Source organism: Mustela nivalis (genome assembly GCF_964662115.1).
Source record: "Mustela nivalis genome assembly, chromosome: 8".
NCBI classification, from domain to species: Eukaryota; Metazoa; Chordata; class Mammalia; order Carnivora; family Mustelidae; genus Mustela; species Mustela nivalis.
Genome location: NC_139027.1, coordinates 8,854,627 through 8,876,791, shown reverse-complemented (window position 1 = coordinate 8,876,791; position 22,165 = coordinate 8,854,627). Strand labels below are relative to the sequence as shown.

The 22,165-nt window shown below is 40.8% G+C and overlaps 1 long non-coding RNA gene across 1 annotated transcript in view; it reads left to right on the top strand.

Annotated features, from left to right (window-relative positions):
- Positions 1 to 20,692, top strand: part of LOC309871050 — a 218,138-nt gene extending 197,446 nt beyond the window's left edge. Inside the window, exons 4-5 of the long non-coding RNA XR_014314989.1 lie at positions 10,272 to 10,376; positions 20,626 to 20,692. This is a non-coding gene — a long non-coding RNA (uncharacterized lncRNA). The remainder of the gene's footprint in view (positions 1 to 10,271; positions 10,377 to 20,625) is intronic.
- Positions 20,693 to 22,165: the final 1,473 nt, after the last annotated feature.

Here is a 22,165-nt window from a genome sequence, read left to right as displayed (position 1 = left end):
ACTGATACATAGAAGTGTTTATGCTCAGAAATTTTGGTTTTGCTCCATAAATGTTTCATTAGGTAAGTCATCTTTATTCATATGAAATATTTTGTAACCATACAATCTGTGTTCCGTAAGATTACAGATTGAATTCACCATTTTGGGAGTCTTGTTCTTGCCACACCTGGTGTTTCTCAGTAAGGCTCCACTGCTTTAACTTAACACCTGAGAATCTGTGCCTGCCTCATCACTTCCACTGAGGAAGTGGGGTATGTAGGGAAGTTTTGGAAATTAGACACAAGATGTTTCGTTCTCTAGAGGAAAGGTCAGCCACAGATGGTGCGAGAAAGGACCAGATATGGTATCAGGACCAAGAATAGGCTGGGCACATGAAAGTAATTCCCATGGACTCTGTTAGAACATCTTTAAAGCTAACCTAATACCACACAATTTAAGTAAACAGTGTAGCTGTTTTGCAAAACAATTCAAGATGTATATTCTAGTCTCCATCATTCCTTTACCAGGAGTGACTCCAAATAAATACAAAATCACTGTTTGCAAGGTGCATAAAGGCAGGTTTCAACACAATCCCTCTTCCTACCAAAGTGTTATCCATGATCTACAAATTCTGAAGAGAATGAAGCTAAAGGAGAGCGTGTTAAGAAGTGAAAAACCTTCCCAAAGTCATCCGAGTAACTATAGTTTGTGTTGTCATCTTTGTGGGTGACTAAATTGGCACAGGAGACCAGTTAAACTCTCAGCCTGTGGTGCCATGCTGGGTCCTTTAAGATATGAATGGTTCATAGGCTCTTATAAATTAAGGATGACATCATTTTAATGTTAAATTATTTATTTGGATCTTCATTTTCACCAAGGATCTTGTTTCTGTTTGTAATTAATGATTATCCAATACTGATCAGAGGCATTCTGTTTCCCCAGCCCAGGTAGTATACACTGGGGGAAAAGATCATGTTTTTATGAGACCATCGACATTTTTTAAGGCTTTCAGTTTTGCTCACAGAGGAACACTCTGATTCATCCCTCCCATGCTGGTTCATCCTCTGGCTTTTTATTCCTCAGGATTTCACTTGCTAATTTTAATTTGCTAAGGCATCAGAAAGTGGACATCTGGACTAAGATAGCAACAATAGGTCTTTTAGGATCTTTTCTGTGTGACACATAAATATGTGGCCCTGAGCTTTTATCTAGAGACACATTTAAAATATACACGTATATGAATTTGAGTTCTTCATTTACTGTGCAAATCTGTGAGAAGACTTGGTTGTTCATATTTTATCATCATCTGTGTAAAACACATGAAGGGAAAAAAATCTTTCAAAATTTAGTCTAGGATATTCTGAAAATAATAATATCAATAACAATAAAGCCTCTGCCCCTGAGAACCTTCTCCATTTCAATCATTCTACTAAGTGCTTAATGGACAGTAGACCCTCTCTGTGCTATAGGCATGAAGACTACATTCAAGTACTTCTTTAATCATAATGAATTTTTTTTTAAAAGATTTATTTCAGAGAGAGTGAGAGAGAGAATTGTGAGGTGGGGAAGGGGCAGAGGGAGAGAATCTTTTTTTTTTTTTTTTTTAAAGATTTTATTTATCTATTTGACAGACAGAGATCACAAGTAGGCAGAGAGGCAGGCAGAGAGAGAGGAGGAAGCAGGCTCCCCACCAAGCAGAGAGCCTGATGCGGGGCTTGATCCCAGGACCCTGGGATCATGACCTGAGCTGAAGGCAGAGGCTTTAACCCATTGAGCCACCCAGGCACCACAGGGAGAGAATCTTTAAGCAGAGCCTCCACTGAGCATGGAGTCTGATGTGGAGCTTGAGCTCACGACCCTGAGTTGAAACCAAGATTTGGTCGCTTAACTGACTGAACCACTCAGACACCCCTCATAATGTATATCTCGACACATCATGTTAGCAAATATATTTCCTCCTTTTCTCAACTCTGTTTTCTCCTTTCAACTTGTGTGTTGTTTTTGTAAGCTTATTTAATTCCTTATTTTAAAATTGATGTTGTAACATCAATGTTAGTTTGTTTATATTAGCTGGTTTTCTGTTTTATTGCATTTCATGTAATTAAATCAGAATGTAGTGAAAAAATGTAGGATTTGCAATAAGAAAACCAACCTATAATGCTCAACTATGAATGTAAACATAAACATTCCAATGAAATACTAGAAAGCCTACAGGAACTGATAGGTTTTAGAGATATCGAAGTTATGGGAAACTAAAGATTTTTCCTGGGAATGTGAGAATCACTTAATATCAGAGTAGGTATTACAATATTATACCATACCAGTTTGTCCAAAAGGAAATATCACTACATACTATCAACTTGTGTTTAACTGATATTTCACTGATTTTTCAAGATGGTGATGCTTACTTCTGTTTTCCTACCTATGGTGCTTTCCGCTCAAACAGAGCAGCTTCCTGAACTTTGATTAGACTAACAGATTCATTGAGTTTATTTTTTATCATTCAAAAATACTCACTGGATAGGATTTTTATGACAAACCCTATTCTAGACACCAGAGGGAAAAAAAAACTAAATGTAAATGTGTGGTCCTGTTCTATAGGAGCTCATATTATATAACATAAGGGGTTTTATAGTTCTGGACACCCAGCCCTGACACCTGAGCTAAGCCAGCTCCCCAAGGTCCACCTGGAGAAGGAAAAAGTTAAACTATAGATTCCTGGTCCCCAGCAGAGCTACTGAATCAACACCCTCAGTTGTGGAGTAGAGAAATTTGTATTTTTTAAAGGTAACATGGATGAAATATCTGGGGCCACTGGGTAATCATATGTTGCTTCTAACCATTGACTGTTTCAATATCTTAAAGAGGACAATGAGCAGATTTCTTTCCTCCCTTTTTTTTTTTTAGAGAGAGAGAGAGAGCATGCATGTACAAGCCAGGGTTGGGGAGGAGCAGAGGGAGAGGGAGAGAGAGAATCTTAAGCAGGCTTCATGTTCAACATGGAGCTCACAACCCTGAGATCATGACCTGAGCCAAAATCAAGAGTTAGACACTTAAATGACTGAGCCACCCAGGTGCCCCTAGAGGACAATGAGTAGACAGAGTGAGAGATAAGAAAGAACAAGGAACTTAAAGTCTGGAATTATAACCTAAAGACTCAAAGGTCATTTTTTTTTTCTTGAGAATCACTTCGTTATGTGCTTTCTGAAATATTTCCTTCAGACTCCAACGAAAGTAGGCCTGAAAGATATTTTGAATATGTATATCACCTTATTAAATTGAACACCCCCAAAGTTTATGGGACTCTTATAAGATAAAAAGGGGGTAGTTGTATTCACTTCAACACTGATTGGATCCCACCTGGAGCTGAGTGGACAGTGGGACAACATAAACCCATAGTCTGTTCGGAAGTGCAGCAGGATTATCATGGTATCAGAAGTGCTATTATTGTGTAAACAGTAACAGAGATGTTAAAATGAGGTTTTCTAGTCTATGACATCGAAAAATGTATCTGAACTTGGAGTCCAATCCTTGCTCTCACACTTACCAGGTAGTAGACCCAGAGCTTCCTCCGTGAGCCCCTCTTCAGGCTGATACACTCACCAGTAGTTACCAGACATATGTGGGCCATACTCTCAGTCACCAGATTCTGCCTCCACAAGTCTTTCTTCTCCACAGGTGGCCCATTGCCAGTGGCAAGCTGATGCGGGTTTACCTATGTTCAGCGCCTTTGTCTTAATTCGGGACATCATGGAAGGGCCATCCCAGCTCCAGATCTCCTCATAGGAACAAAGGAAATCTCACTTGAAACCATTGTGGTTCAACTTTTTCCTCTGCTGGGTCCTGCTTTCCTCCTTCCTCACTGTGTCCCTCCTGAGAAGACAACCCACCCCCCACCCAAGGAAACCCCTGCATACAAATCTCAGTCTCAGAGCATGATTCCAAGGAGGCTAAACTAAGACACTGGGTGTACATAATTTAACAAAGCAACATCTTAGTGCCTCGGTTTCCTCATCTGTAAAGTAAAGAATGAAAGAGGTCGTGGAGGATTAAATGAGAGAAACCGCACATGTACACACACAAGACATAGACAGATGCAGATTACTCAGTGGTTATATGTTTACTTATTTTTTAAAATGCTATAACATATACCAACCAAAACCCAATTATTAGTTGGACAATTCAGTGATTTTCTGTTGGGAAGATAACAACCTTTTCCAATTAGGAGCTTACAGAAAGCTTCCTGTTTATCCTTTCCAGTGGGAAATGAATATTGTTATTTCATGACATCATTTCTGTGGTTAATTGAGCCTTTATTTATCATTTCTTATTTTTCTCAAAGTTTGCACATGCTGTATAAATGAAAAATAATTGGAAATCTGGTTCCCTGTTAGCTACTTTTTCCTTTTTTGAGAGACAAGAAACCAACTTCTATCCATAGGTAAGCAAAGGGGAGTAACTTTTTTTGGTGTTAAAATGCAGGTGGTGGGGGTGCCTGGTTGTCTCAGTCAGTTAAGCAGCTTCCTTCGGCTCAAGTTGTGATCCTAAGGGTGCTGGGATCGAGCTCCGCGTTGGGCTCCCTGAGTCAGGCTCCCTGCTTAGCGGAGAGCCTGCTTCTCCCTCCCCCTATGCCTGCCACTCTGCCTACTTGTGTTTTCTGTCAAGTAAGTAAGTAAATAAATGAATACATACATATATACATTTTAAAAGAGAGATAAAATGCAGGTTGTGCAAGTAACCAAAAGCAAGGATTTGGAAGGGTGTGTGGTGGGGCGGGGGAGTGAATATGAGAGAATAAAAGAAGAATCAGAAGAACCTAGGGCCAATCAGGCTTTAAAATGGACTACAAACCACAAGTTTATTGTTTGAACTGAGTTTTTGCAAAGGGTTAAAAAAATGCAAAAATGGGATTAACCATCTGAAAAAATAGGGAGTGTATTTTATGAGCCGGGTGCCCATCAACAACTAATTGACCAAGACGTTACAGAACACAGTGCATGAACTTCTCTGTAATCCCAATCATGGTCTAATGCTTTCCGCTTGAAGAAATTAACTTGTCCAAGGCCTCACAGCTAATAAAAGGCTGAGCCAGTATTCAAATCCAGGTCCTTTATTCCAAAGTCCTGCATGGCGCCCCATAAATCCATCGTATGCATTATATCAAATGTTCCTCCCTGTGGAACACATTAGCGGGCACACTATTTTTATAGAGCATGTAAATAAAAACAATGAATAGGAAAGTGCCTCGCACGGTCCTGGGAATACAGACAGACACTCAGCCAAATACTTGTTAAATCTAAACGCATAGTTGCATCCGCCATCCCATCTGTGCTGTTTATGCATTCTTAGGTAGTTGAAAAAATTAAGTGACCAGCAATTCTTTTGTGTATGAGCTGCAAATAGAGAGCTGTAATTTTAATTGTAATGTAGATCACTTTGTCAGTTGTGGCTTTGGGACAGCCTTGCTAACCTAGATCTACTTGTTCCTAAAAGGCAAGGGCTGTCTGCTTCTGTGTCATACACTGTCTCCCTGTGGTCTTACCTCCAAAGGCACCAGCTTCAGAAGGGCCTGAGAGTTCAGAATCAGATATGCCTGGGCTTGTGTCCTGCCTCAAAGCACATTAGTTTGATGACTGTGTCATTTCACATTAAAAAAAAAAAAAAGATCTCTGTAGAGAGAGAGCACGTCTGATGGGGGTGCACAAAGCAGATCCCCCAACAGTGGGGGGGGGGGGGGGGCTCCATCACATGACCCTGCCATCATGACTGGAGCCAAAATCAAGAGGTTCCACTTAACCAACTGAGCCACCCAGCTCCCCTCACATTTTTGTGCTTCAAATATACATATACAAAATAAAAATCACAATATCTCTCACACAAGTATTGTATGATAGACACTAAATAAAAGAAATATAAAATAAATAAAAAATAAAATAAAAAGAAATATAAAATATAAAATAAGACTCATAGTATCATTTCAATGAACATAACTTTCCCCTTCTCTCCCATCTAATATTAAAAACAAATGCACACACATATATGCATATAAACATTCTATATACATATAGAATATACATACACACACATGTGTGTGTGTATATACATATATATATATATATGTATCTTTAGTAAACATTAGTTTCCATCCCTTTGTAAGTAAAACAATAAAAATATCAAACCATAATGTTACATTTAAATACATATATTTGGGGTGCCTGGGTGGCTCAGTGGGTTTAGCCTCTGCCTTCAGCTCAGGTCATGATCTCAGGGTCCTGGGATCAAGCCCAGCATGGGGCTCTCTGCTCAGCAGGGAGCCTGCTTCCCTTCTCTACCTGCCTGTCTGCCTACTTGTGATCTCTGTCAAATAAATTCTAAAAATCTTAAATTTAAATAAATAAATGCATATATTCAGTAATCGTAGTAACCTTGTAACTTTAAAGGCAATTGGCCACCATTTGCTAAAAGTCAATTTTATTATTTTTATTGCAGCAAATATTCTTTCTCCTGTTGAAATGGAACAGTGTCAGTGATCTAAATGGTACTGTGACAGCGGATGTTCTTTCTTGATTCTTCTAAAGCCCCCAGTGGGCTTATTGTCCCCAGAGCAGCAGGTGGACTCTCACCCTTAATTGAAGGGAAATCTGTGGCTCTTTACCGACCATTTCTACTCCCCAAATGAAAACCCGGAACAACCAAGTAAAGCATTCACACTTGATGCTGAGATTTTCCAGCATTGATTTTTTTGTTTTCACAGCTCAGCAAAAGGTTGTGAGAACCAATTTTTTTTTCCTTTTCAACTTTTCTCCTAAATTATTACAAAGGGCTCTCATTTTACAGAATTTGTTCTCTTACGGATGCATTTCCCCTCCCTGCCCCAGTCACTAGATAAAAAGAGAAAGCTCTTTTAGACGAAAAGAGGAGTGAGAATTCTCTGCTTTCATGAGCACTGCCAGAAATGGTATGGTAAACACATCTTGCATTTGCTATTTCTAATTTTCCCCCAGAGTTCTTTAATTTTTCCCTTTGTGTTTGAAGGAACTCTATGCTCTTTTCAGCCAAGGAAGAATTAAAACCAAACCCAGTTTTTCAAATACAGACATTTACATTTCAATGTTCTTTAGAGGAAGAAAGAAAGGCAGTCGTTGTTAATGGCAGCACGGTGCCTCTGAGCCCTGCAGGTGTCTGCACTTTGTGTTTCTTTTCCGGCTCTAGAATAAACCCTGCCCTTGGCCCAGAATGGGAACGGGAGGGCTGAAAATAAAGACACAAATTTGGCGCAGGACTGCTGGCCTTTCACAGCTCAGCTCGGAGAGCTGTCCCTTCACCAGTCATTAACAGGGCAGCTAATCTGTCATGCGTGGGTGACATGGCTGTGAATAAGGCGAACAGGAAGCCCCCTGACAGGCGAATACCACCGTCCTTCTCACTGATCTCTCAGGGCAAAGCTAATAGGTGATCTGGGGCCAGACAGAATGCTTGAATTCGTCAGAGAAATACAGTCATGCAATCACGTTTCTATGTGCAGATAGATCGACAGATTGCAGCAACTAAGGAAGGGTAGCGCTGTTTTAGAAGACATATTCAAGTTTTAAGGTTTTTTTCCAAATACAAGCACACAGTTTAAAGAGAAAACAAAGGAGCACAACAAAAAGACACAAATTGGGTAGGTCTCCAGGTGCTCATTGAAACACCCAGCAGTCGGCCATGCTTCACACAAACCAGGTCCCCATTCTCCAGAGACAACCTCTGACTCATGGCTGATTTCCTTGGCAGTATTTTCTCCACATCTCTCAACAGCAGGATGACACTGCTGTTTGTAGGTTTTCAGTCTGAGGCATTGTCTGAAGACTCTGCCTGGACATTCTGCCCCACCACATAAAGCATACACCTCCCGCACCCTCCCAATTTTGCAAATACAATCATGCGGTCATTTGCATAGGATGAATAGTCAGTCCCCAAGTTATTATGACCAGGTAAATGCTGTTCACTATGATTATTATCCATTCTCTGCAAAATATTTTGTTAAATTTGGAATGTTATTTCAGAGATAATTTCCTAATTTATTTTCCTTGCCTATTGTGTTGTTCACTAACATTTCCTGGGTATGTACAATTTTCCATCCCCAACATTTCCCTGGTTAGGTACAATTTTCTCTACCTAAATCCAAAAGCATGAGGTGTTCTGTTCCGTGGCCTCTTTGGAAATGTCTTGCAGAGCCTTTGAACAAATTCAGTGTGGGCAGATTGTTATCTGCCTTTCCCTTCACCATTCGCCCCGTGCAATCTCTTCATCTCTAATTTGTTTGACCCCCTCTCTCCTCCACCCCACAGCTTTCTCTCTTTGGTTTTATTTCTTCTTTAGGTAGAGCATAGCATCTGAATGTTTCTTTAGAAAAAGTATATAGCGTGTAATTTTGTGATATTCTAAACATCTAAAAATGTGTTTATTCTACTCTCACATTTAAGTGATAGTTGGGATGTAGACATTTAGGTTGGAGAGGCGTTATTATCGCTGGTTTTCAGTGTTGCTGATAAGTGCACTGCATTACGGTGCTTGTCGTTTTGTTGGAGATTTTCCCCCACTCCCTGGAAATTTTAGGGCCACCCCATTGCTCCTCTTGTTCTGCGATTTCACCATTTTATCCCTAGGTATGGCCCTAAATTCATATTTTGAGCCAAGTACCATCTATCCATCCCTAATGTGAAAGCATTATTTTCCTTTTGGGAACTGGTCTGGAAACACTTGATATGTTCTCCTTCTCTTTCTAAAGGCGTGTTTTTCTAGTGCACAAATAATTCAGACGCTCAACTCCTGTACTGGTTCTGTCATGTCCTTCTCTTCTTTTTCTCCTATTTCTGTTGCTTTATTTTCTGTTATGTTTTTGGAGATTCACCTCACCTTGTCTTCACAGAATTATGAAATATTAGATGTGAGAGACCTCAAAACACAACACAAAATGAAACAAACATCAGTTCCCTCAGAGAGATGTTCTGAGTCTTTGGTAACAGACACATTCCTCCAGGGTCTGGTGGTCTCTCCATGTCTGCTTTTATTTACAAATAAGGCATGAAAAAGTTGACTTAAAGAAGTACCCTATAGCAATTTAAAAGGATGAGCTACAGAAATATGGGACAGCATAGGCCAGTCTTAAGAATATATTGTTGAACCAAAGAAGTTAGGCTAAGAGTGTACATGATTTCATTTATATATGTTTTAATCAGGCAAACCTCAATCGTGTTGTTAGATTCTCTTGGAGGAATTGCTGGTTTGGGGAGGGCAAAGACTTGTTCAGGGGTGCTGGCGATGTGTTATTTCCCGAGCTGGATATAACCTACCTAAATGTGTTTTCTTTTCTGATAATTCGTCAGGCATAACCATTTTGCATTTTCAAATTTTAAATTTTAAAATTCTTATTGGGACAGTCCTTAACACATTTTTTTTGTAGGACAAAGTAAAACACAAGGATTTAAAAGCACAGGTCTTGGGCACCGAGGTGGCTCAGTTGGATAAACTTCCAAGGCTTGGGTTTTGGCTCAGGTCATGATCTTGGGATTCTGGGATGGAGCCCCACCTTGGCTTCCATGCTCAGTGTCAGTACAGAGTCTGCTTGTCCCTCTCCCTCCCCCTCTGTTCCTCCCCCAGTCTGTGCTCTCTCTCTCTCTCACTCACTCTCTCTCAAATAAATTAATAAAATCTTTAAAAAAAAAAAAAAGTCCCACAGTTGTTTATTGTAAGGTCATCTACCTAAGCTTGTCCTATGGAGAGGAAATCCCAATATTAGTATCTTTCATTCTTTCCTATTAGGCTGATTTTTCTAGGATAGACTATGCATATCTCCTGATTGAAAGGTAGAGCTTTACCACATTCAAGCAGCTGAGTTCCTCCCTCAGATATGAAGGAGCTATTTGCACATATATACCGACTTCTTAAAAATTAATAACCTGTTTATTAAGATGTAATTCACACCATAATGCTTTTTGAAGTATACAATTCAGTGGTCTTAGATGATTCAACTCAATCCTCACAACTCAATCCTACTAACTATAAAGTTAGTATTAATATTGTCCCCACTTTATGTATGTGGACGCTGAGCCCAGAAGGGATTAAATGGCTTCAAATACCTTGAATGAGAGCATAAATACAAAGTACTAAGCAACATGCATTCAACAGGATAGATAGTCTATTAATATGAGATATCTTTTCCTTTTGTTGAGTAATGAAAAAACATTTTGGATACTGTCATAATACACTGATCATTATTTAACATTGACTTAGTCTGTGTTCCATTCCAGGCACGTGTGAAATCCTAGGGTACAGTGATGATTGGCCTTTGACCCTGCCCTCAAAAGTGCTCACAGATGCCTCAGAAGGAGACTCAGAAACAAACTCATAAACAAGTATGTGTTATCTGGTGATGACTGTCACTGTATCTACCACAAAGTGTGAGTTAAAGAAAGCAAGTTGGAATCAATTTTTCACATGTACATCATTTTTTAAGCATGTACTCTCTTAAGCAGAATGTAAACATACGAATAGAGCAAAACATTCATTGCTCATGGAGCTCTCCCACTCAGCCGAGAGATGCAGCCTATGACCACCCAGTAAAATGAATCATATCTAGCTCCTATGGGAAGCAAGAGCCCAGTGGAGAGAAATGACCTCCAGCTGGGGCTAGTCTGAGAAGGCTCAAATTAGCACTTAAAAGGAGAGCAAGAATTTAGAAGCTCAGAGAAGCAAAGTGGACACTTAAGATAAGAATGTGTTTAAAGGATAAGAATGTGTTTAATTTTATTCACTGATTCATGCCACACTTATTTATTAAGCGTATAACATATTCCAGGCATAAGGAAATCACAAGAGGCACAAAGATGAATAACATATCATTTGGACATGAGAAGAGCTCACTATCCAACAGGAAACAAAGAAGAGCACAGACTGAGCCCAGAGTCATGACTCTGTGAATGAATCCACGCATATGGGGGTGAAGAGGGCCCTTGATGGGAATTTGGTCCTCCGGGAGGGTCTTTCTCAGAGCGATCCAGAAAAGTGGGTTAGCTAGATTGCTGCTCGTGGTGCTGGTGGTCAGGTTCTCTAGGGCAGTCTCCGCAGCCAGAATCAGCAAGGACAAGTGAAAATACAAAACAGGCAGAGTAGAAGCAGAGGCAAACCACGAGAGTGGGCTGAGATGCGAGTCAAAAGAAGTATGTTGGCAGCAGAGTGACAAAGCCCTCAGGGGTTCTTGCAGCAGGCGCTGGAGTGGTCCGCTGAGCTCCCATTGATTGATAAGTGGACAACAAGCCTGTCTACAAGTAGAGTCAGGACAGACGTTCTGCTACTGCTCTGAACAGTATTCTCTGATCAAATAAGGAGATAGGTCAATGTTGCTGGTCAAGGAGAAACTTCACGGAGGAGGTGATGTGTATGTTGGCCAGATCGGTTTCTGCAGGGTGCAGATGGGGAGCCGTGAAAGGTCACTTGATGCGGGGCTCACAGCACGCTCAAAGGTTTGGGGGTGAACGAGTGCATGGCTACATGGGGTGTTCAGGGAATATGAGCATTCTGGCTTTTTTAGCACAATGCATGAGTGGGAAGAAACAGTGGGATATGAGGCTTGCAGAGAATTTCAGAGAACTCTAATTAGATGTGAAGGGGGGAAGCTTTGTTGCAGAAATCATGTGTTTTTTTCTTAGTTTTCCAGTTATATTTATTTTCCCTTTAAGTCCAAATAGGGTTAAGGTTTTATACATTTTACAAATTGAATGGACTTTATTTTTTTTCCCCAAAAAGAAGGACTTAAAGGTGGTGTGGGGGTTAATTTTATGTGTCAACTTGACTGGGGTGCCAAGTAGGTGGTCAGACATTATTCTGGGTGTTTCTGTGAGGGTATTTTTGGATGAGGTTAACATTTAAATCAGTAGACTGACGAAAGCAGACTGTGTATGTACACACACACACACACACACACACACACACACACACTATTGGTTCTGTTTCTATGGAGACTCCTAATTCAAATGCTAAGAACCTCTTTTCTGACCCACTATCCAGCCATTCTTTATCCAGTTATCAGACTTAGGTTTTGAAACACCCCATCATTTCGCAAGCAGCAGCCTGAGATGAATCTGTGGAACAAGAAACAATTTAGTAAGTGCAAAGCGTCCCAGCAGCTTTCCCGGGGACACGGGGCGAGGGGTCATTAGTGCCTTGATTTCTGCGTAAACACGTGTGCACTAACATCACAGCACAGAGAACCCTGCTCAGGAATGTGTCTCATGGCGCTCAGTCCGAATCCTTGCTCGGTTTCCTGCCACTCATGTAATCAGAGGCAATAGCTTAAGTCCAGAGGCCTCGATGTGCTCTTCAGTACAATGGAGAAGCAAGAAGGGGCTTACCTACAGGTCCAGGTGAGACGAGGTATCCAAAACCTTGGCATGTGAAAAACCACAGTAAATCCCAGTGCCTTCCGTGAGTCCTCGTGAGTGCCAGACTATGCTAGTCCTCTGTCGTCTTTGCCTCTCTGACCTCCCCCATGAAGAGAAACGCACGGTAATTGCAGGAAAATCCCTTTTGTAAACCTTTTGGTTTCCTGTGTCTTCTGTCTTCTGAGCACATACAAGTTTCAGTTGTTCCTTGGCTTATCATCATTGGAAACACCAAAAAACAAAACAAAACTTTCATTATCTATGGCCAGGTGTACCATATACCATGTAGTCGTCATCTGACATACAGTTGGTTGTACCCTAAAATATTTTGCTTTTTAGTATGTATGAATTCATTCAGATAATGAAATCTCAGGAAGAAAACTAAGGGATCATGCAAATCTGTTCTTGCAGAGCTGGGCCTGTGATTACACACACACACACACACACACACACTCACACACACACATTCATAAACATTAACAACCACCCACAAATATGTTTTATGAACTTTCATGAGAAGCCTCCAGGGGCTTTTGCAAAGTCACCTGGTTAATCTCTAAATTAATCTTTGTGCAAATAAAATTCCTGTAAGCCGTTTAGCGGGTGACTTCAGAGACAGGGCAGTATACAAGCTTCTGACAGTGCATTGTGGGCTCGATGTCTTTAAGAGCTCTCTTTTCCACCCCGACCAGCATACTGCGTGCTTCAAACTGTTCTCCTTAAGTCCTGGTGTATGTGTGCCTATATATATATGTGCAGTAGCATTTTTTTTTTTTTTTGCCTTTCAATTAAACTCTCCAGATTATAAACATACCCTCGATGTCCTAGGAAAGAAAGAAAGAACATCTGGCCTGAACCCCTCTTTTTTGCAACTGCATAAGATGATATAAGGAAAACATCAACTTTTTTGTGTTCCTGTTATGGGTTGAATTGTGACCCTTAAAATGATGTCGGAAGGTTCTAACCCCTGGTACCTGTGGATGTGACCCCATTTGGGACTAGTGTCTTTGTGGGTGTAGTTAAGTTGAAATGAAGTCACACTGCAGGGGGTGTGCCCTTACTCCAATCTGACTGCTATCCTTCTAAGAGGAAAACTCCATGTGAGGAGAGATGCACAGAGGTAGGTCCCATGCGAGGGCACGGGCACACAGGGAAGGCGGCCGTGTGACCCTGGGGAGAGAGAGACTGCGGGGATGCTGTTCTAAGACAGGAAATACCAAGGGTTGCTGAAGACAAGCAGAGACCAGGGGAGAGGGCATAGCCCTGCTCGTGCATTGGTTTTGGTCTTGCAGCCTCCGGAATTGTCGGAGAATAAATTTCTGTTGTTTTGAGTCTCCCGGGTTGTGGTACTTGGTTACAGAAACCCTATGAAGTGAATAGAGTCCCACAATAGCAAACAAGCAGACCGTTACTTGAATCCTCTGCTGAGTTTCTAGGTTGATAAAATATGAAATGAGAGCAGCAGAATTTCTTTGTAAGAGGGATTGAATAACGGTTACCTGATGGGCGACTGAAGGTGCCTGTGCACGATATGAGAAAATGTCAGTTGCTGACATCAGAACACGGGAGGGACGATTGGAATCACCGTAGGTTCCGCCTCCAATCCCTGTGCCAGCTTTTCCTTAATACTCCTACCGTGCACTATGTTCAATTCCAAAATAAGGAAATAGTAAGCATCTTAATTATCTAGACAGAGGATTTGGTGCTCCTTTGGAAAGGCAGAACATGTAAGAATTTTAAAGCTGGACCTATATTGTGTATAAACCAGACCCGAAGCCAGTAATGCAAAATGGATACCCATTGGTACTAGAACCAAACTCTTGGACTTTGGGCAAACTGCTTAAATCTAAACTTCATTTTCCACCCCTGCAATAGGCATATAATAATAGCTTCTATATATAATTTTAGAATGACGCGTGGTGATGCAATGCATTCCGAGGGGTTAGTTCAAGTCCTCGTGAGAGCACTCTGTGCATATTATGTGCTCAAAGGAGCAAGGGAGGAAACATGGCATGGGGCGGGGGGAGGGCGGGAGGTGGTTGTCCCGGTGAAGGAAAGAAGAGGTGGCCCGTGATGAGCTTCGTTCAAATTACAAATAAGAGCATTTTAAATGTGTTTATAATGTGTTTGTCATCCCACCCCCTTGTCCCTGCCTTTCAGAGAAGAAAGTGCCTTATTTTTAGAGGTGGATTTCTTTCAACATTCGGTGTGAAGCTCATGGTTTATAAAAGTCATCGGTCTGGTTCCTCTTTACGCACTCTTTACGCACCCACCCTCAGAGCCCAATAAAAGTCATCCTCGCTCTCATCCATAGAACTTTAAACTTGAAAATGTGATTTCACACATGGTAACCTATTTGATTATTCAGCAACCAGCAAGTGGTTGGCATGAAAATGTGTTCTGTGCACATAACAGATGAGGACACAAAGGCCTGATATGGGGGGAGCTGCCCGGGCCACAGCCTGGGGGTGCTGACGTGCAATGCTCCCCTCCTCCCCAGAGCCTCTGCACACACCCAGGAAGGTGTCCTCTCTTCCCTTTCGCCCTGCCTAATGTCTCCCCATTATTTGAATTTCAGTGCAAGTGTTTCTTCTGGGAGACATAACCACGAAGATCTGTGGTTCCTTGGACTTGTCTTACTCTCCCTCCTATCACTGTCGTACCACACTTGAGTGAAGCATTCCCTTCTTCTTCTTTTGTTTTTTTTTTAAGATTTTATTTATTTATTTGACAGACAGAGCTCACAAGTAGGCAGAGAAGCAGGCAGAGAGAGAGAGGGAAGCAGGCTCCCCGCCGAGCAGAGAGCCCGATGCGGGGCTTGATCCCAGGGCCTGGGATCATGACCTGAGCTGAAGGCAGAGGCTTTAACCCACTGAGCCACCCAGGCGCCCCTGAAGCAATCCCTTCTTTGTCAGATTATCCCCACTAGACCCTGGTCTCTTTGAGGAGAAGGAACATGGCAGCAGAGTGTAACACAGAAAAGAGTGGGGGTCTTCTCTGCACAAGACAGAAGGTGGTGTGGAACCACACACAGAGCACGGAGCTAGAAGAAAGCTTTTGTTTAATGGCATACTTGACTTCTTCTCACCCCTTCCTTAGGTTAGCCGTCATTCCTGAGCACTGTCCACGTGCATCTGGTAACTGTAATATAGTCTGCGCTTTTTCTTCTCATGGCCTTGCTTAGGGAAGTTTGAGAAAGATACCACTCATGCTTGAGACAGTTTTTATTTTGAATTTTTAAAAGGTTTTATTTATTCATTTATTCATTTATGTGAGAGCGAGACAGAGAGCACGAGTGAGGGGCTCAGTCCTAGGACTGGAGATCATGACCCGAGCTGAAAGCAGACGCTTACCTGACTGAGCCCCCCAGGCACCCCTTGAAACAGTTTTTTTCACCAAATCTTGATCAAAAAAGCAATGAATATGATTCACTTTGATGGTGATGATAAAAATAATCCAAGTTCCACCAGATCTGTTGCAAGGTTAACCCTACCACAAACGTGTGCTCTGGGACCAAACATAGCCAAACTGAGAAGGCTAACCCAGAGAAGGAATCAGTGAGCATGACAATTTAGACTCAACCAAGAATGCTTTCACGTCAGTTTGCCATTGAACCAGCAATCAAATGAAGCAAAAGGTGCTCATGAGACCAGGGGGACTTGGAAGCTTGAGCTGTGACCAGTCTTTCCCTCAGTCTACCAGTTCTCCTGATCTCAAAGGGGTAGCCTAAGGTCCACGTGTTTTCAGCAGACCTCATGATAAAGTTGGAAGATCATAGAAATGCTGCCTTGAGGTGGATAAGAAACTCCATGTAAGTCTTCTAGATCCACTCGAGTAACAAAGTAACTAAAAAGTAAAAATAAAAAACAAGAATACACTCAAGTTTCATATTTTACATGGCTATTTGTTATTGCCTCATTGGGTCTCCTTAAATTGTCCTCTAACAGGTCCAACCATAGACACCATGTTATGTATGCCCTTTTAATCTATTTTCCAGAAGCAGACCAAATGTGTTACAAAAGCAAAGGGTTTTTTTTTTCTTTCGTCTCCTGTCTTGAGACATGCTGTGTAGATCCTCTCTTCGCTTCCTAATGATGCTATTTTAGACATACCTCATAGGTGTCCCGTGACTTTTCAGTTATAAGAGTAAGTCTCATTTTGGGTGCCTGGGAGGCTCAGTCAGTTAAGTGTCTGCCTTTGGTTCAGGTCAGGATCCCAGGGTTCTGGGACCAAGTTCTGCATGGGGCTCCCTGCTCAGCAAGGAGCCTGCTTCTCCTTCTTCCTCTCTCTCTGTCTCTCAAGAATAAATAAATAAAATATTAAAAAAAAAAAAAAGAAGTCTTATTTTGAAAATGAAGACACTCTGGTTTCAGTAAAACCCTAAAATAAGGGAACATATCCAAATGGCCAATACACATGTGGAAAAAATAATTGAAGTCACTCGTATCCAGGGACATAAAAATCAAAGTAACAATACCATAATGCTTTACATTTAAAAACTGGTAACAATTTTAAAGTTGTGCAGTACACAGTGGAGTCAAAAGTGTCACAAAAAGATCCCCTATTACGTTTTTGACGAAATGTGAATTGTTACAGAGTTTTTTAGACAATGGTCTAGCAACAGCCATGAAAATGTGAAATTAAACATTTCCTTTGACTCTCAGATCTCACTCCTGGGAATCTCTTTTGCAAAATAAAAACACAACTGGGTCAGGGTATACATGATGGAATCGTTATTAAAACATTGGTTTGTAGAGGGAAAAATTAGAAAACCAGTGAAAGACCATCAACTGGAGACTGTCAGAATAAATCATGCCGCAGTCCCCACAGCGATATTGAATAGCGTGTAGTCATTAAAACAAAACACAGGAAAGTTTATATAATAGGGCCTCATTGGGAAAAACAAGCAAAGAGCAATGATCTTATTAACTTCAATGGATGTACAAATAGAGAGATATACTTATGTTTATTTATTATATATAATTATATATTCTGTTATATAGGAATAAATATTGATTCATGTTACATATAAAAGAGTTTAATGACATGAATTATGAATCATCTGGTTGTAGTGAAGGGCAAATTTGGAGTTGGGAAGACAGAAAGTAGAGGGAGAGTTTCAAGCAAAGTAAAAACAAAGTAAACTGATAATAACAGCAGTGTGTATGTATACTATGATCACACTGGCATGTGTATGACACAATGATATATGCACAATTAAATCAGAGACAAATTAAATCAGAGACAAATACAAGTAAGTACAGATAACTAGACTTGGTGAATCGGACCATTTCCAAAAATTTGGGACACAAAGAAAAAATAAATCAGTAAAGCAAGTCCTTCTTCCTGTTTGTTGTTCTTGCTGTTATTGTTTTTAGAAGGAGAGAGAGGGGGCCTGAACTGGGGGAGGGACAGGGAAAGAGGGAGAGACAATCACAATCAGACTCCACACTGAACACAAAGCCTTGCACAATGTCATGACCTTGAGATCATGATCTGAGTGGAAACCAAGAGTCCAGCGCTTAACCAACGGAGCCACCCAGGTGACCCCCTACTTTCTATTTTTTAACAACCTGTTTATAGGAATTTTTACTTTTTTTTTTTTTTAAAGATTTTATTTATTTATTTGACAGACGGAGATCACAAGTAGGCAGAGTGGCAGGCAGAGAGAGAGAGGGGGAAGCAGGCTCCTGGCTGAGCTCCCGATGTGGGGCTCGATCCCAAAACCCTGAGACCATGACTTGAGCTGAAGACAGAGGCTTTAATCCACTGAGCCAGAATTTTTTTTTCTATGTAAAAGTTTTATATGTGCCAGAATGTGCCAGAATCAAGAGGACAATTTTGACAAGCTATCTTCCCTAGTAGCTCCAGTATTTCCTAGTCCAAACTGGTGTCAAAAGATCTACATTTTTCTGTCTAGTCCCTGAAGCTTAATGGCTTTGTGCCAAATTACCATTTGCTCAGAAGACACAAAGTGCTCCATCCTGTATTAAGGAAAGCTCTCAAAACTTTTGGGTTCTAAAGGAATATTTACCCATCAAAAGGACCATATAAATACATCAGAAATTCTAAAAATTCAGAGGTTGATCGTGGAATGATTAAGCCTCTCTCCTGTGTGTGGAAAGGCATTTATGCTTCATTATTTATATTTCTAACCTGAACAAACATTCCAGGAAGTCATTCGGTCTATAAATTGTGATTATCAATTGTAATAAATGTGTTTGTAACTTAGAAGAAGCTATTCCATAATTACTCTTATTTCTTAAACAATAGAAAATGCATGCACTGCATAATATCTTTATTGCAGATATCCTCTTGTCATTGCTGTTCTTTTTTAAGATTTTATTTTTTTATTTGACAGAGATCACAAGTAGGCAGAGAGGCAAGCAGAGGGGTGGGGGGGGGCAGCAGGCTCCCTGCCAAGCAGAGAGCCCAATGGGGGGCTCGATCCCAGGACCCTGGCATCATGACCTGAGTCAAAGTCAGAGGCTTTAACCCACTGAGCCACCCAGGTGCCCTTGTCATTGCTGTTCTTAATAGAAGTATACTTCCTTGCATATCACTAATGTTTCAATTTTTATTTTTATTTTTTTTTTTTTTAGATTTTATTTATTTATTTGACCGACAGAGATCACAAGTAGACAGAGAGGCAGGCAAAGAGAGAGAGGAGGAAACAGGCTTCCCGCTGAGCAGAGAGCCCGATGTAGGGCTCGATCCCAGGACCCTGAGATCATGACCTGAGTCGAAGGCAGAGGCTTTAACCCGCTGAGCTACCCAGGTGCCCCTAATGTTTCAATTTTTAATGGAAATTTCAGAATCTTGTATTATCACTGACATATTTGCCTTAATGTCTTAGAGAAACACCTTGCACTTGTCTTTGTTTTGTCTTTCAAATATTGAAGAAATTCTGGTAAATAAGACACATTTCCCCAGAACACCCAGAAAGAATAAATATCATGGCATGTCCAGTTTCAGTACTCAGGGTACTTCAAGAACAGGGCTTACCCCCAGGTGCATCTGGACACATCCCCGTCAGTCATGGGAGAAAACAGAGCTGCATCAGCCCTACGGTGGGAAATCTTTTCCCAAGTATTTTCTAACAAATACAGTATTTCTAACAAATAACAGTATTTTCTTACTGTTTTATGGTCATTGAATTTTTACCCTCGAAGACGAGAGAGGAAATACATTTACGGGAAAGAGGAAGCAGGCCTAGTTCAATTAATATCAGAAGAGGAAAAAGAAGGAAAGAACATTTCTTGAAACTGTTTCCACAAGAAAGGAGCAGAAATCGGCATATAAATTGAGAAATTCAATCTGTTTTCTGCAAAAGTGTCATGTTTCACGTGGGAAAGAAGGAAATCCTGACATTTGCTACAACACAGATGGACCTTCAGTGTATTATGCTAAGTGACGTGAGTCAGGCAGGAAAAGACAAACACTATGATCTTACTCCTGTGTGACATCTATTAATACAGTACTGTTGAACTCCCAGGAGCAGAGAGTAGTATTGGTGGTTGCCAGGGGCTGGGAGGGGCAAGGGACACTGGGGAAATACTGCCAAAGGGGACAGACTTCCAGTGAGAAGATACATAAGTTCTGAGGTTCTAACACACAGCAGAGTGATTATAGTCAGGAGCCCTGTAGTAGATACTTTCAAGTGGCAAAGAGAGTAGATCTTCAACGTTCTTACCACAGAAAATGAAATGATAATTATGTAATTTGATGGATGTGTGAGCTAACTCTAGGGCAATAGAGGCAATCATATTGCAATATCAAACCAATAGTTGTGCACCTGAAACGTACCCAAGTTTCTATCAGTACCCAATTATATATCAGTATGGCTTGAATGGGGGTAGGGAGTGGCAAAGCAAAATTGCTAAGCAAAAAAAAAAAAAAAAAAAAAAAGGGGGTGGTAGCTACCCTTTATTGGGTTCTTATCAAATAACAACCATAGTACTATTTGAAGGTTGTATTACTTTCATTCTCATACCTCATCTCAATGCTATGCCTCATAGCAGCATTTTCAGAATATGAAACTCATTTTGCCTGGAGAAAAGGACATTCTCAAACGAAGCAGTATAACTCTTGGTTTTAGAGCAATGGAGCCAGGAGAAATTGAGTTTTGCTATAGAGAGTAAATGGGTTCCCCTCCTTAGTACAGCACAAGTCCCCTGTGCCACACATCGCTCCAGGTCAACCCTTAAAATATTTTCATTTGCAGAGACAACGGAGGAAAGCAGAAAACGTCCCTTCCCAAGTCAGCTTTCTGTTTGAACTGCAGAGATTAGGTTAGGACTGGACTAACAGCAGTTCTTTATGCGTTCCAGTGTCCTACTAGAGACGAAGCATTGTTTATCCACATCCAGCTTTCTATTCTAGAGTCAAAATTGTATTCTGCCCCAGTCTATTAGAGATCATGGTTTGCATGGTTCATACCGTAGGTTTCTCTGCAAGAATGTCAACTTGGACAGAAACTTTTAATCTTCTGGGCATATCCTGAGGTTCACTGAATAAATAGATGACTGCCTGCCTTAAGGGGGCGCCCTCGTCTGGTTCACATCTCTATCTTCCGCTGTCATTGCATCCCTTTCTCTTTCCTGGTGAGGCAAACAGAAGACAAGGCAGAGGTTCTATTACATGGCAAGTGGCCTAAACTTGCTTTGCTCAGGAGAAATGCATGCAAAAAGCATCATGATGAAAATGTTCTTGTCAAGTGCTGGGTAGAAGAGAGACGAAGAGATATATTTTCATCTCATCCCAATCTAGAAGTTACTTTTCCCTCAAAAGGGCAAAATCTGGATTTGTATCTCAGGACCTAGGCCTTCTTGCAGCACATACAGCAAGAAACAATAGTTTTAATAATGATTTTGTTGTTGTTGTTGTTTACATAAGAGGAACTGATGGAGCAACCGCATAAATGGTGACTACTTTTTCCACCTATAACTGCAAAGATTTACTTTAAGAAGCATAAATTCTGGTGCATTCTATTGACTGGGCATCAAAGGGTTCACAGTTCTTTATAGTCATCATTTTATTTATGCCTCATGGCAGCCTTCTGATGTAGATAATTTATGGAATGCTTTTCCAACAGAGATGTCTAGGGGATGAACCTTCTCCATAAACCACGTTTATGAGAATTATTTTTTTTTTACTTTTATTGTTATTTTTTTAGCACTCTGGTGACCTGCAGGGAAGCGATAAAGGTGTACTTTCCAACAGTATCAAGCAGCAGCAGACTACACAAAAAGGTGAGTTCATTGTGGCCAGTTCTCCAGACCCACCACAACCTGCACTGTGGAAGGACCACCAACCCAGTGAGTCTCTGTGACATGGGGATTACATTCTCTTTGGGTATCTATGATCAAATGAAAAAAAAAAAAAACTGTGCTTTTTATCAGCCAAGGAAATATTATTTTACTGTAGCTTTGTTTCTGTTTCTGCTTCTGTTTCTGTTTCTGTTCCCCCCCACCCCATGGCCTCTGATCCATAACATCTTGGTTTCTTCTATAGGTAATATAGGTAGGAACTATTACTAGTAATTCCATTTTACAGATGAGAAGATACAAATACAAAGAAGAAGTTAAGGGTCTTATTCAAAATCAGAAAATTGGTAAATGTTAAGGCAAGGATCTGGCACGTTGAGCACTGTCTTTTTTCCACGGGATATGCTTTCCTGCTTTGTTGAAGATGAGTTGACCATAGAGTTGAGAGTCCATTCTGTTCCATTGATCTATTTGTCTGTTTTTGTGCCTGTACCATAC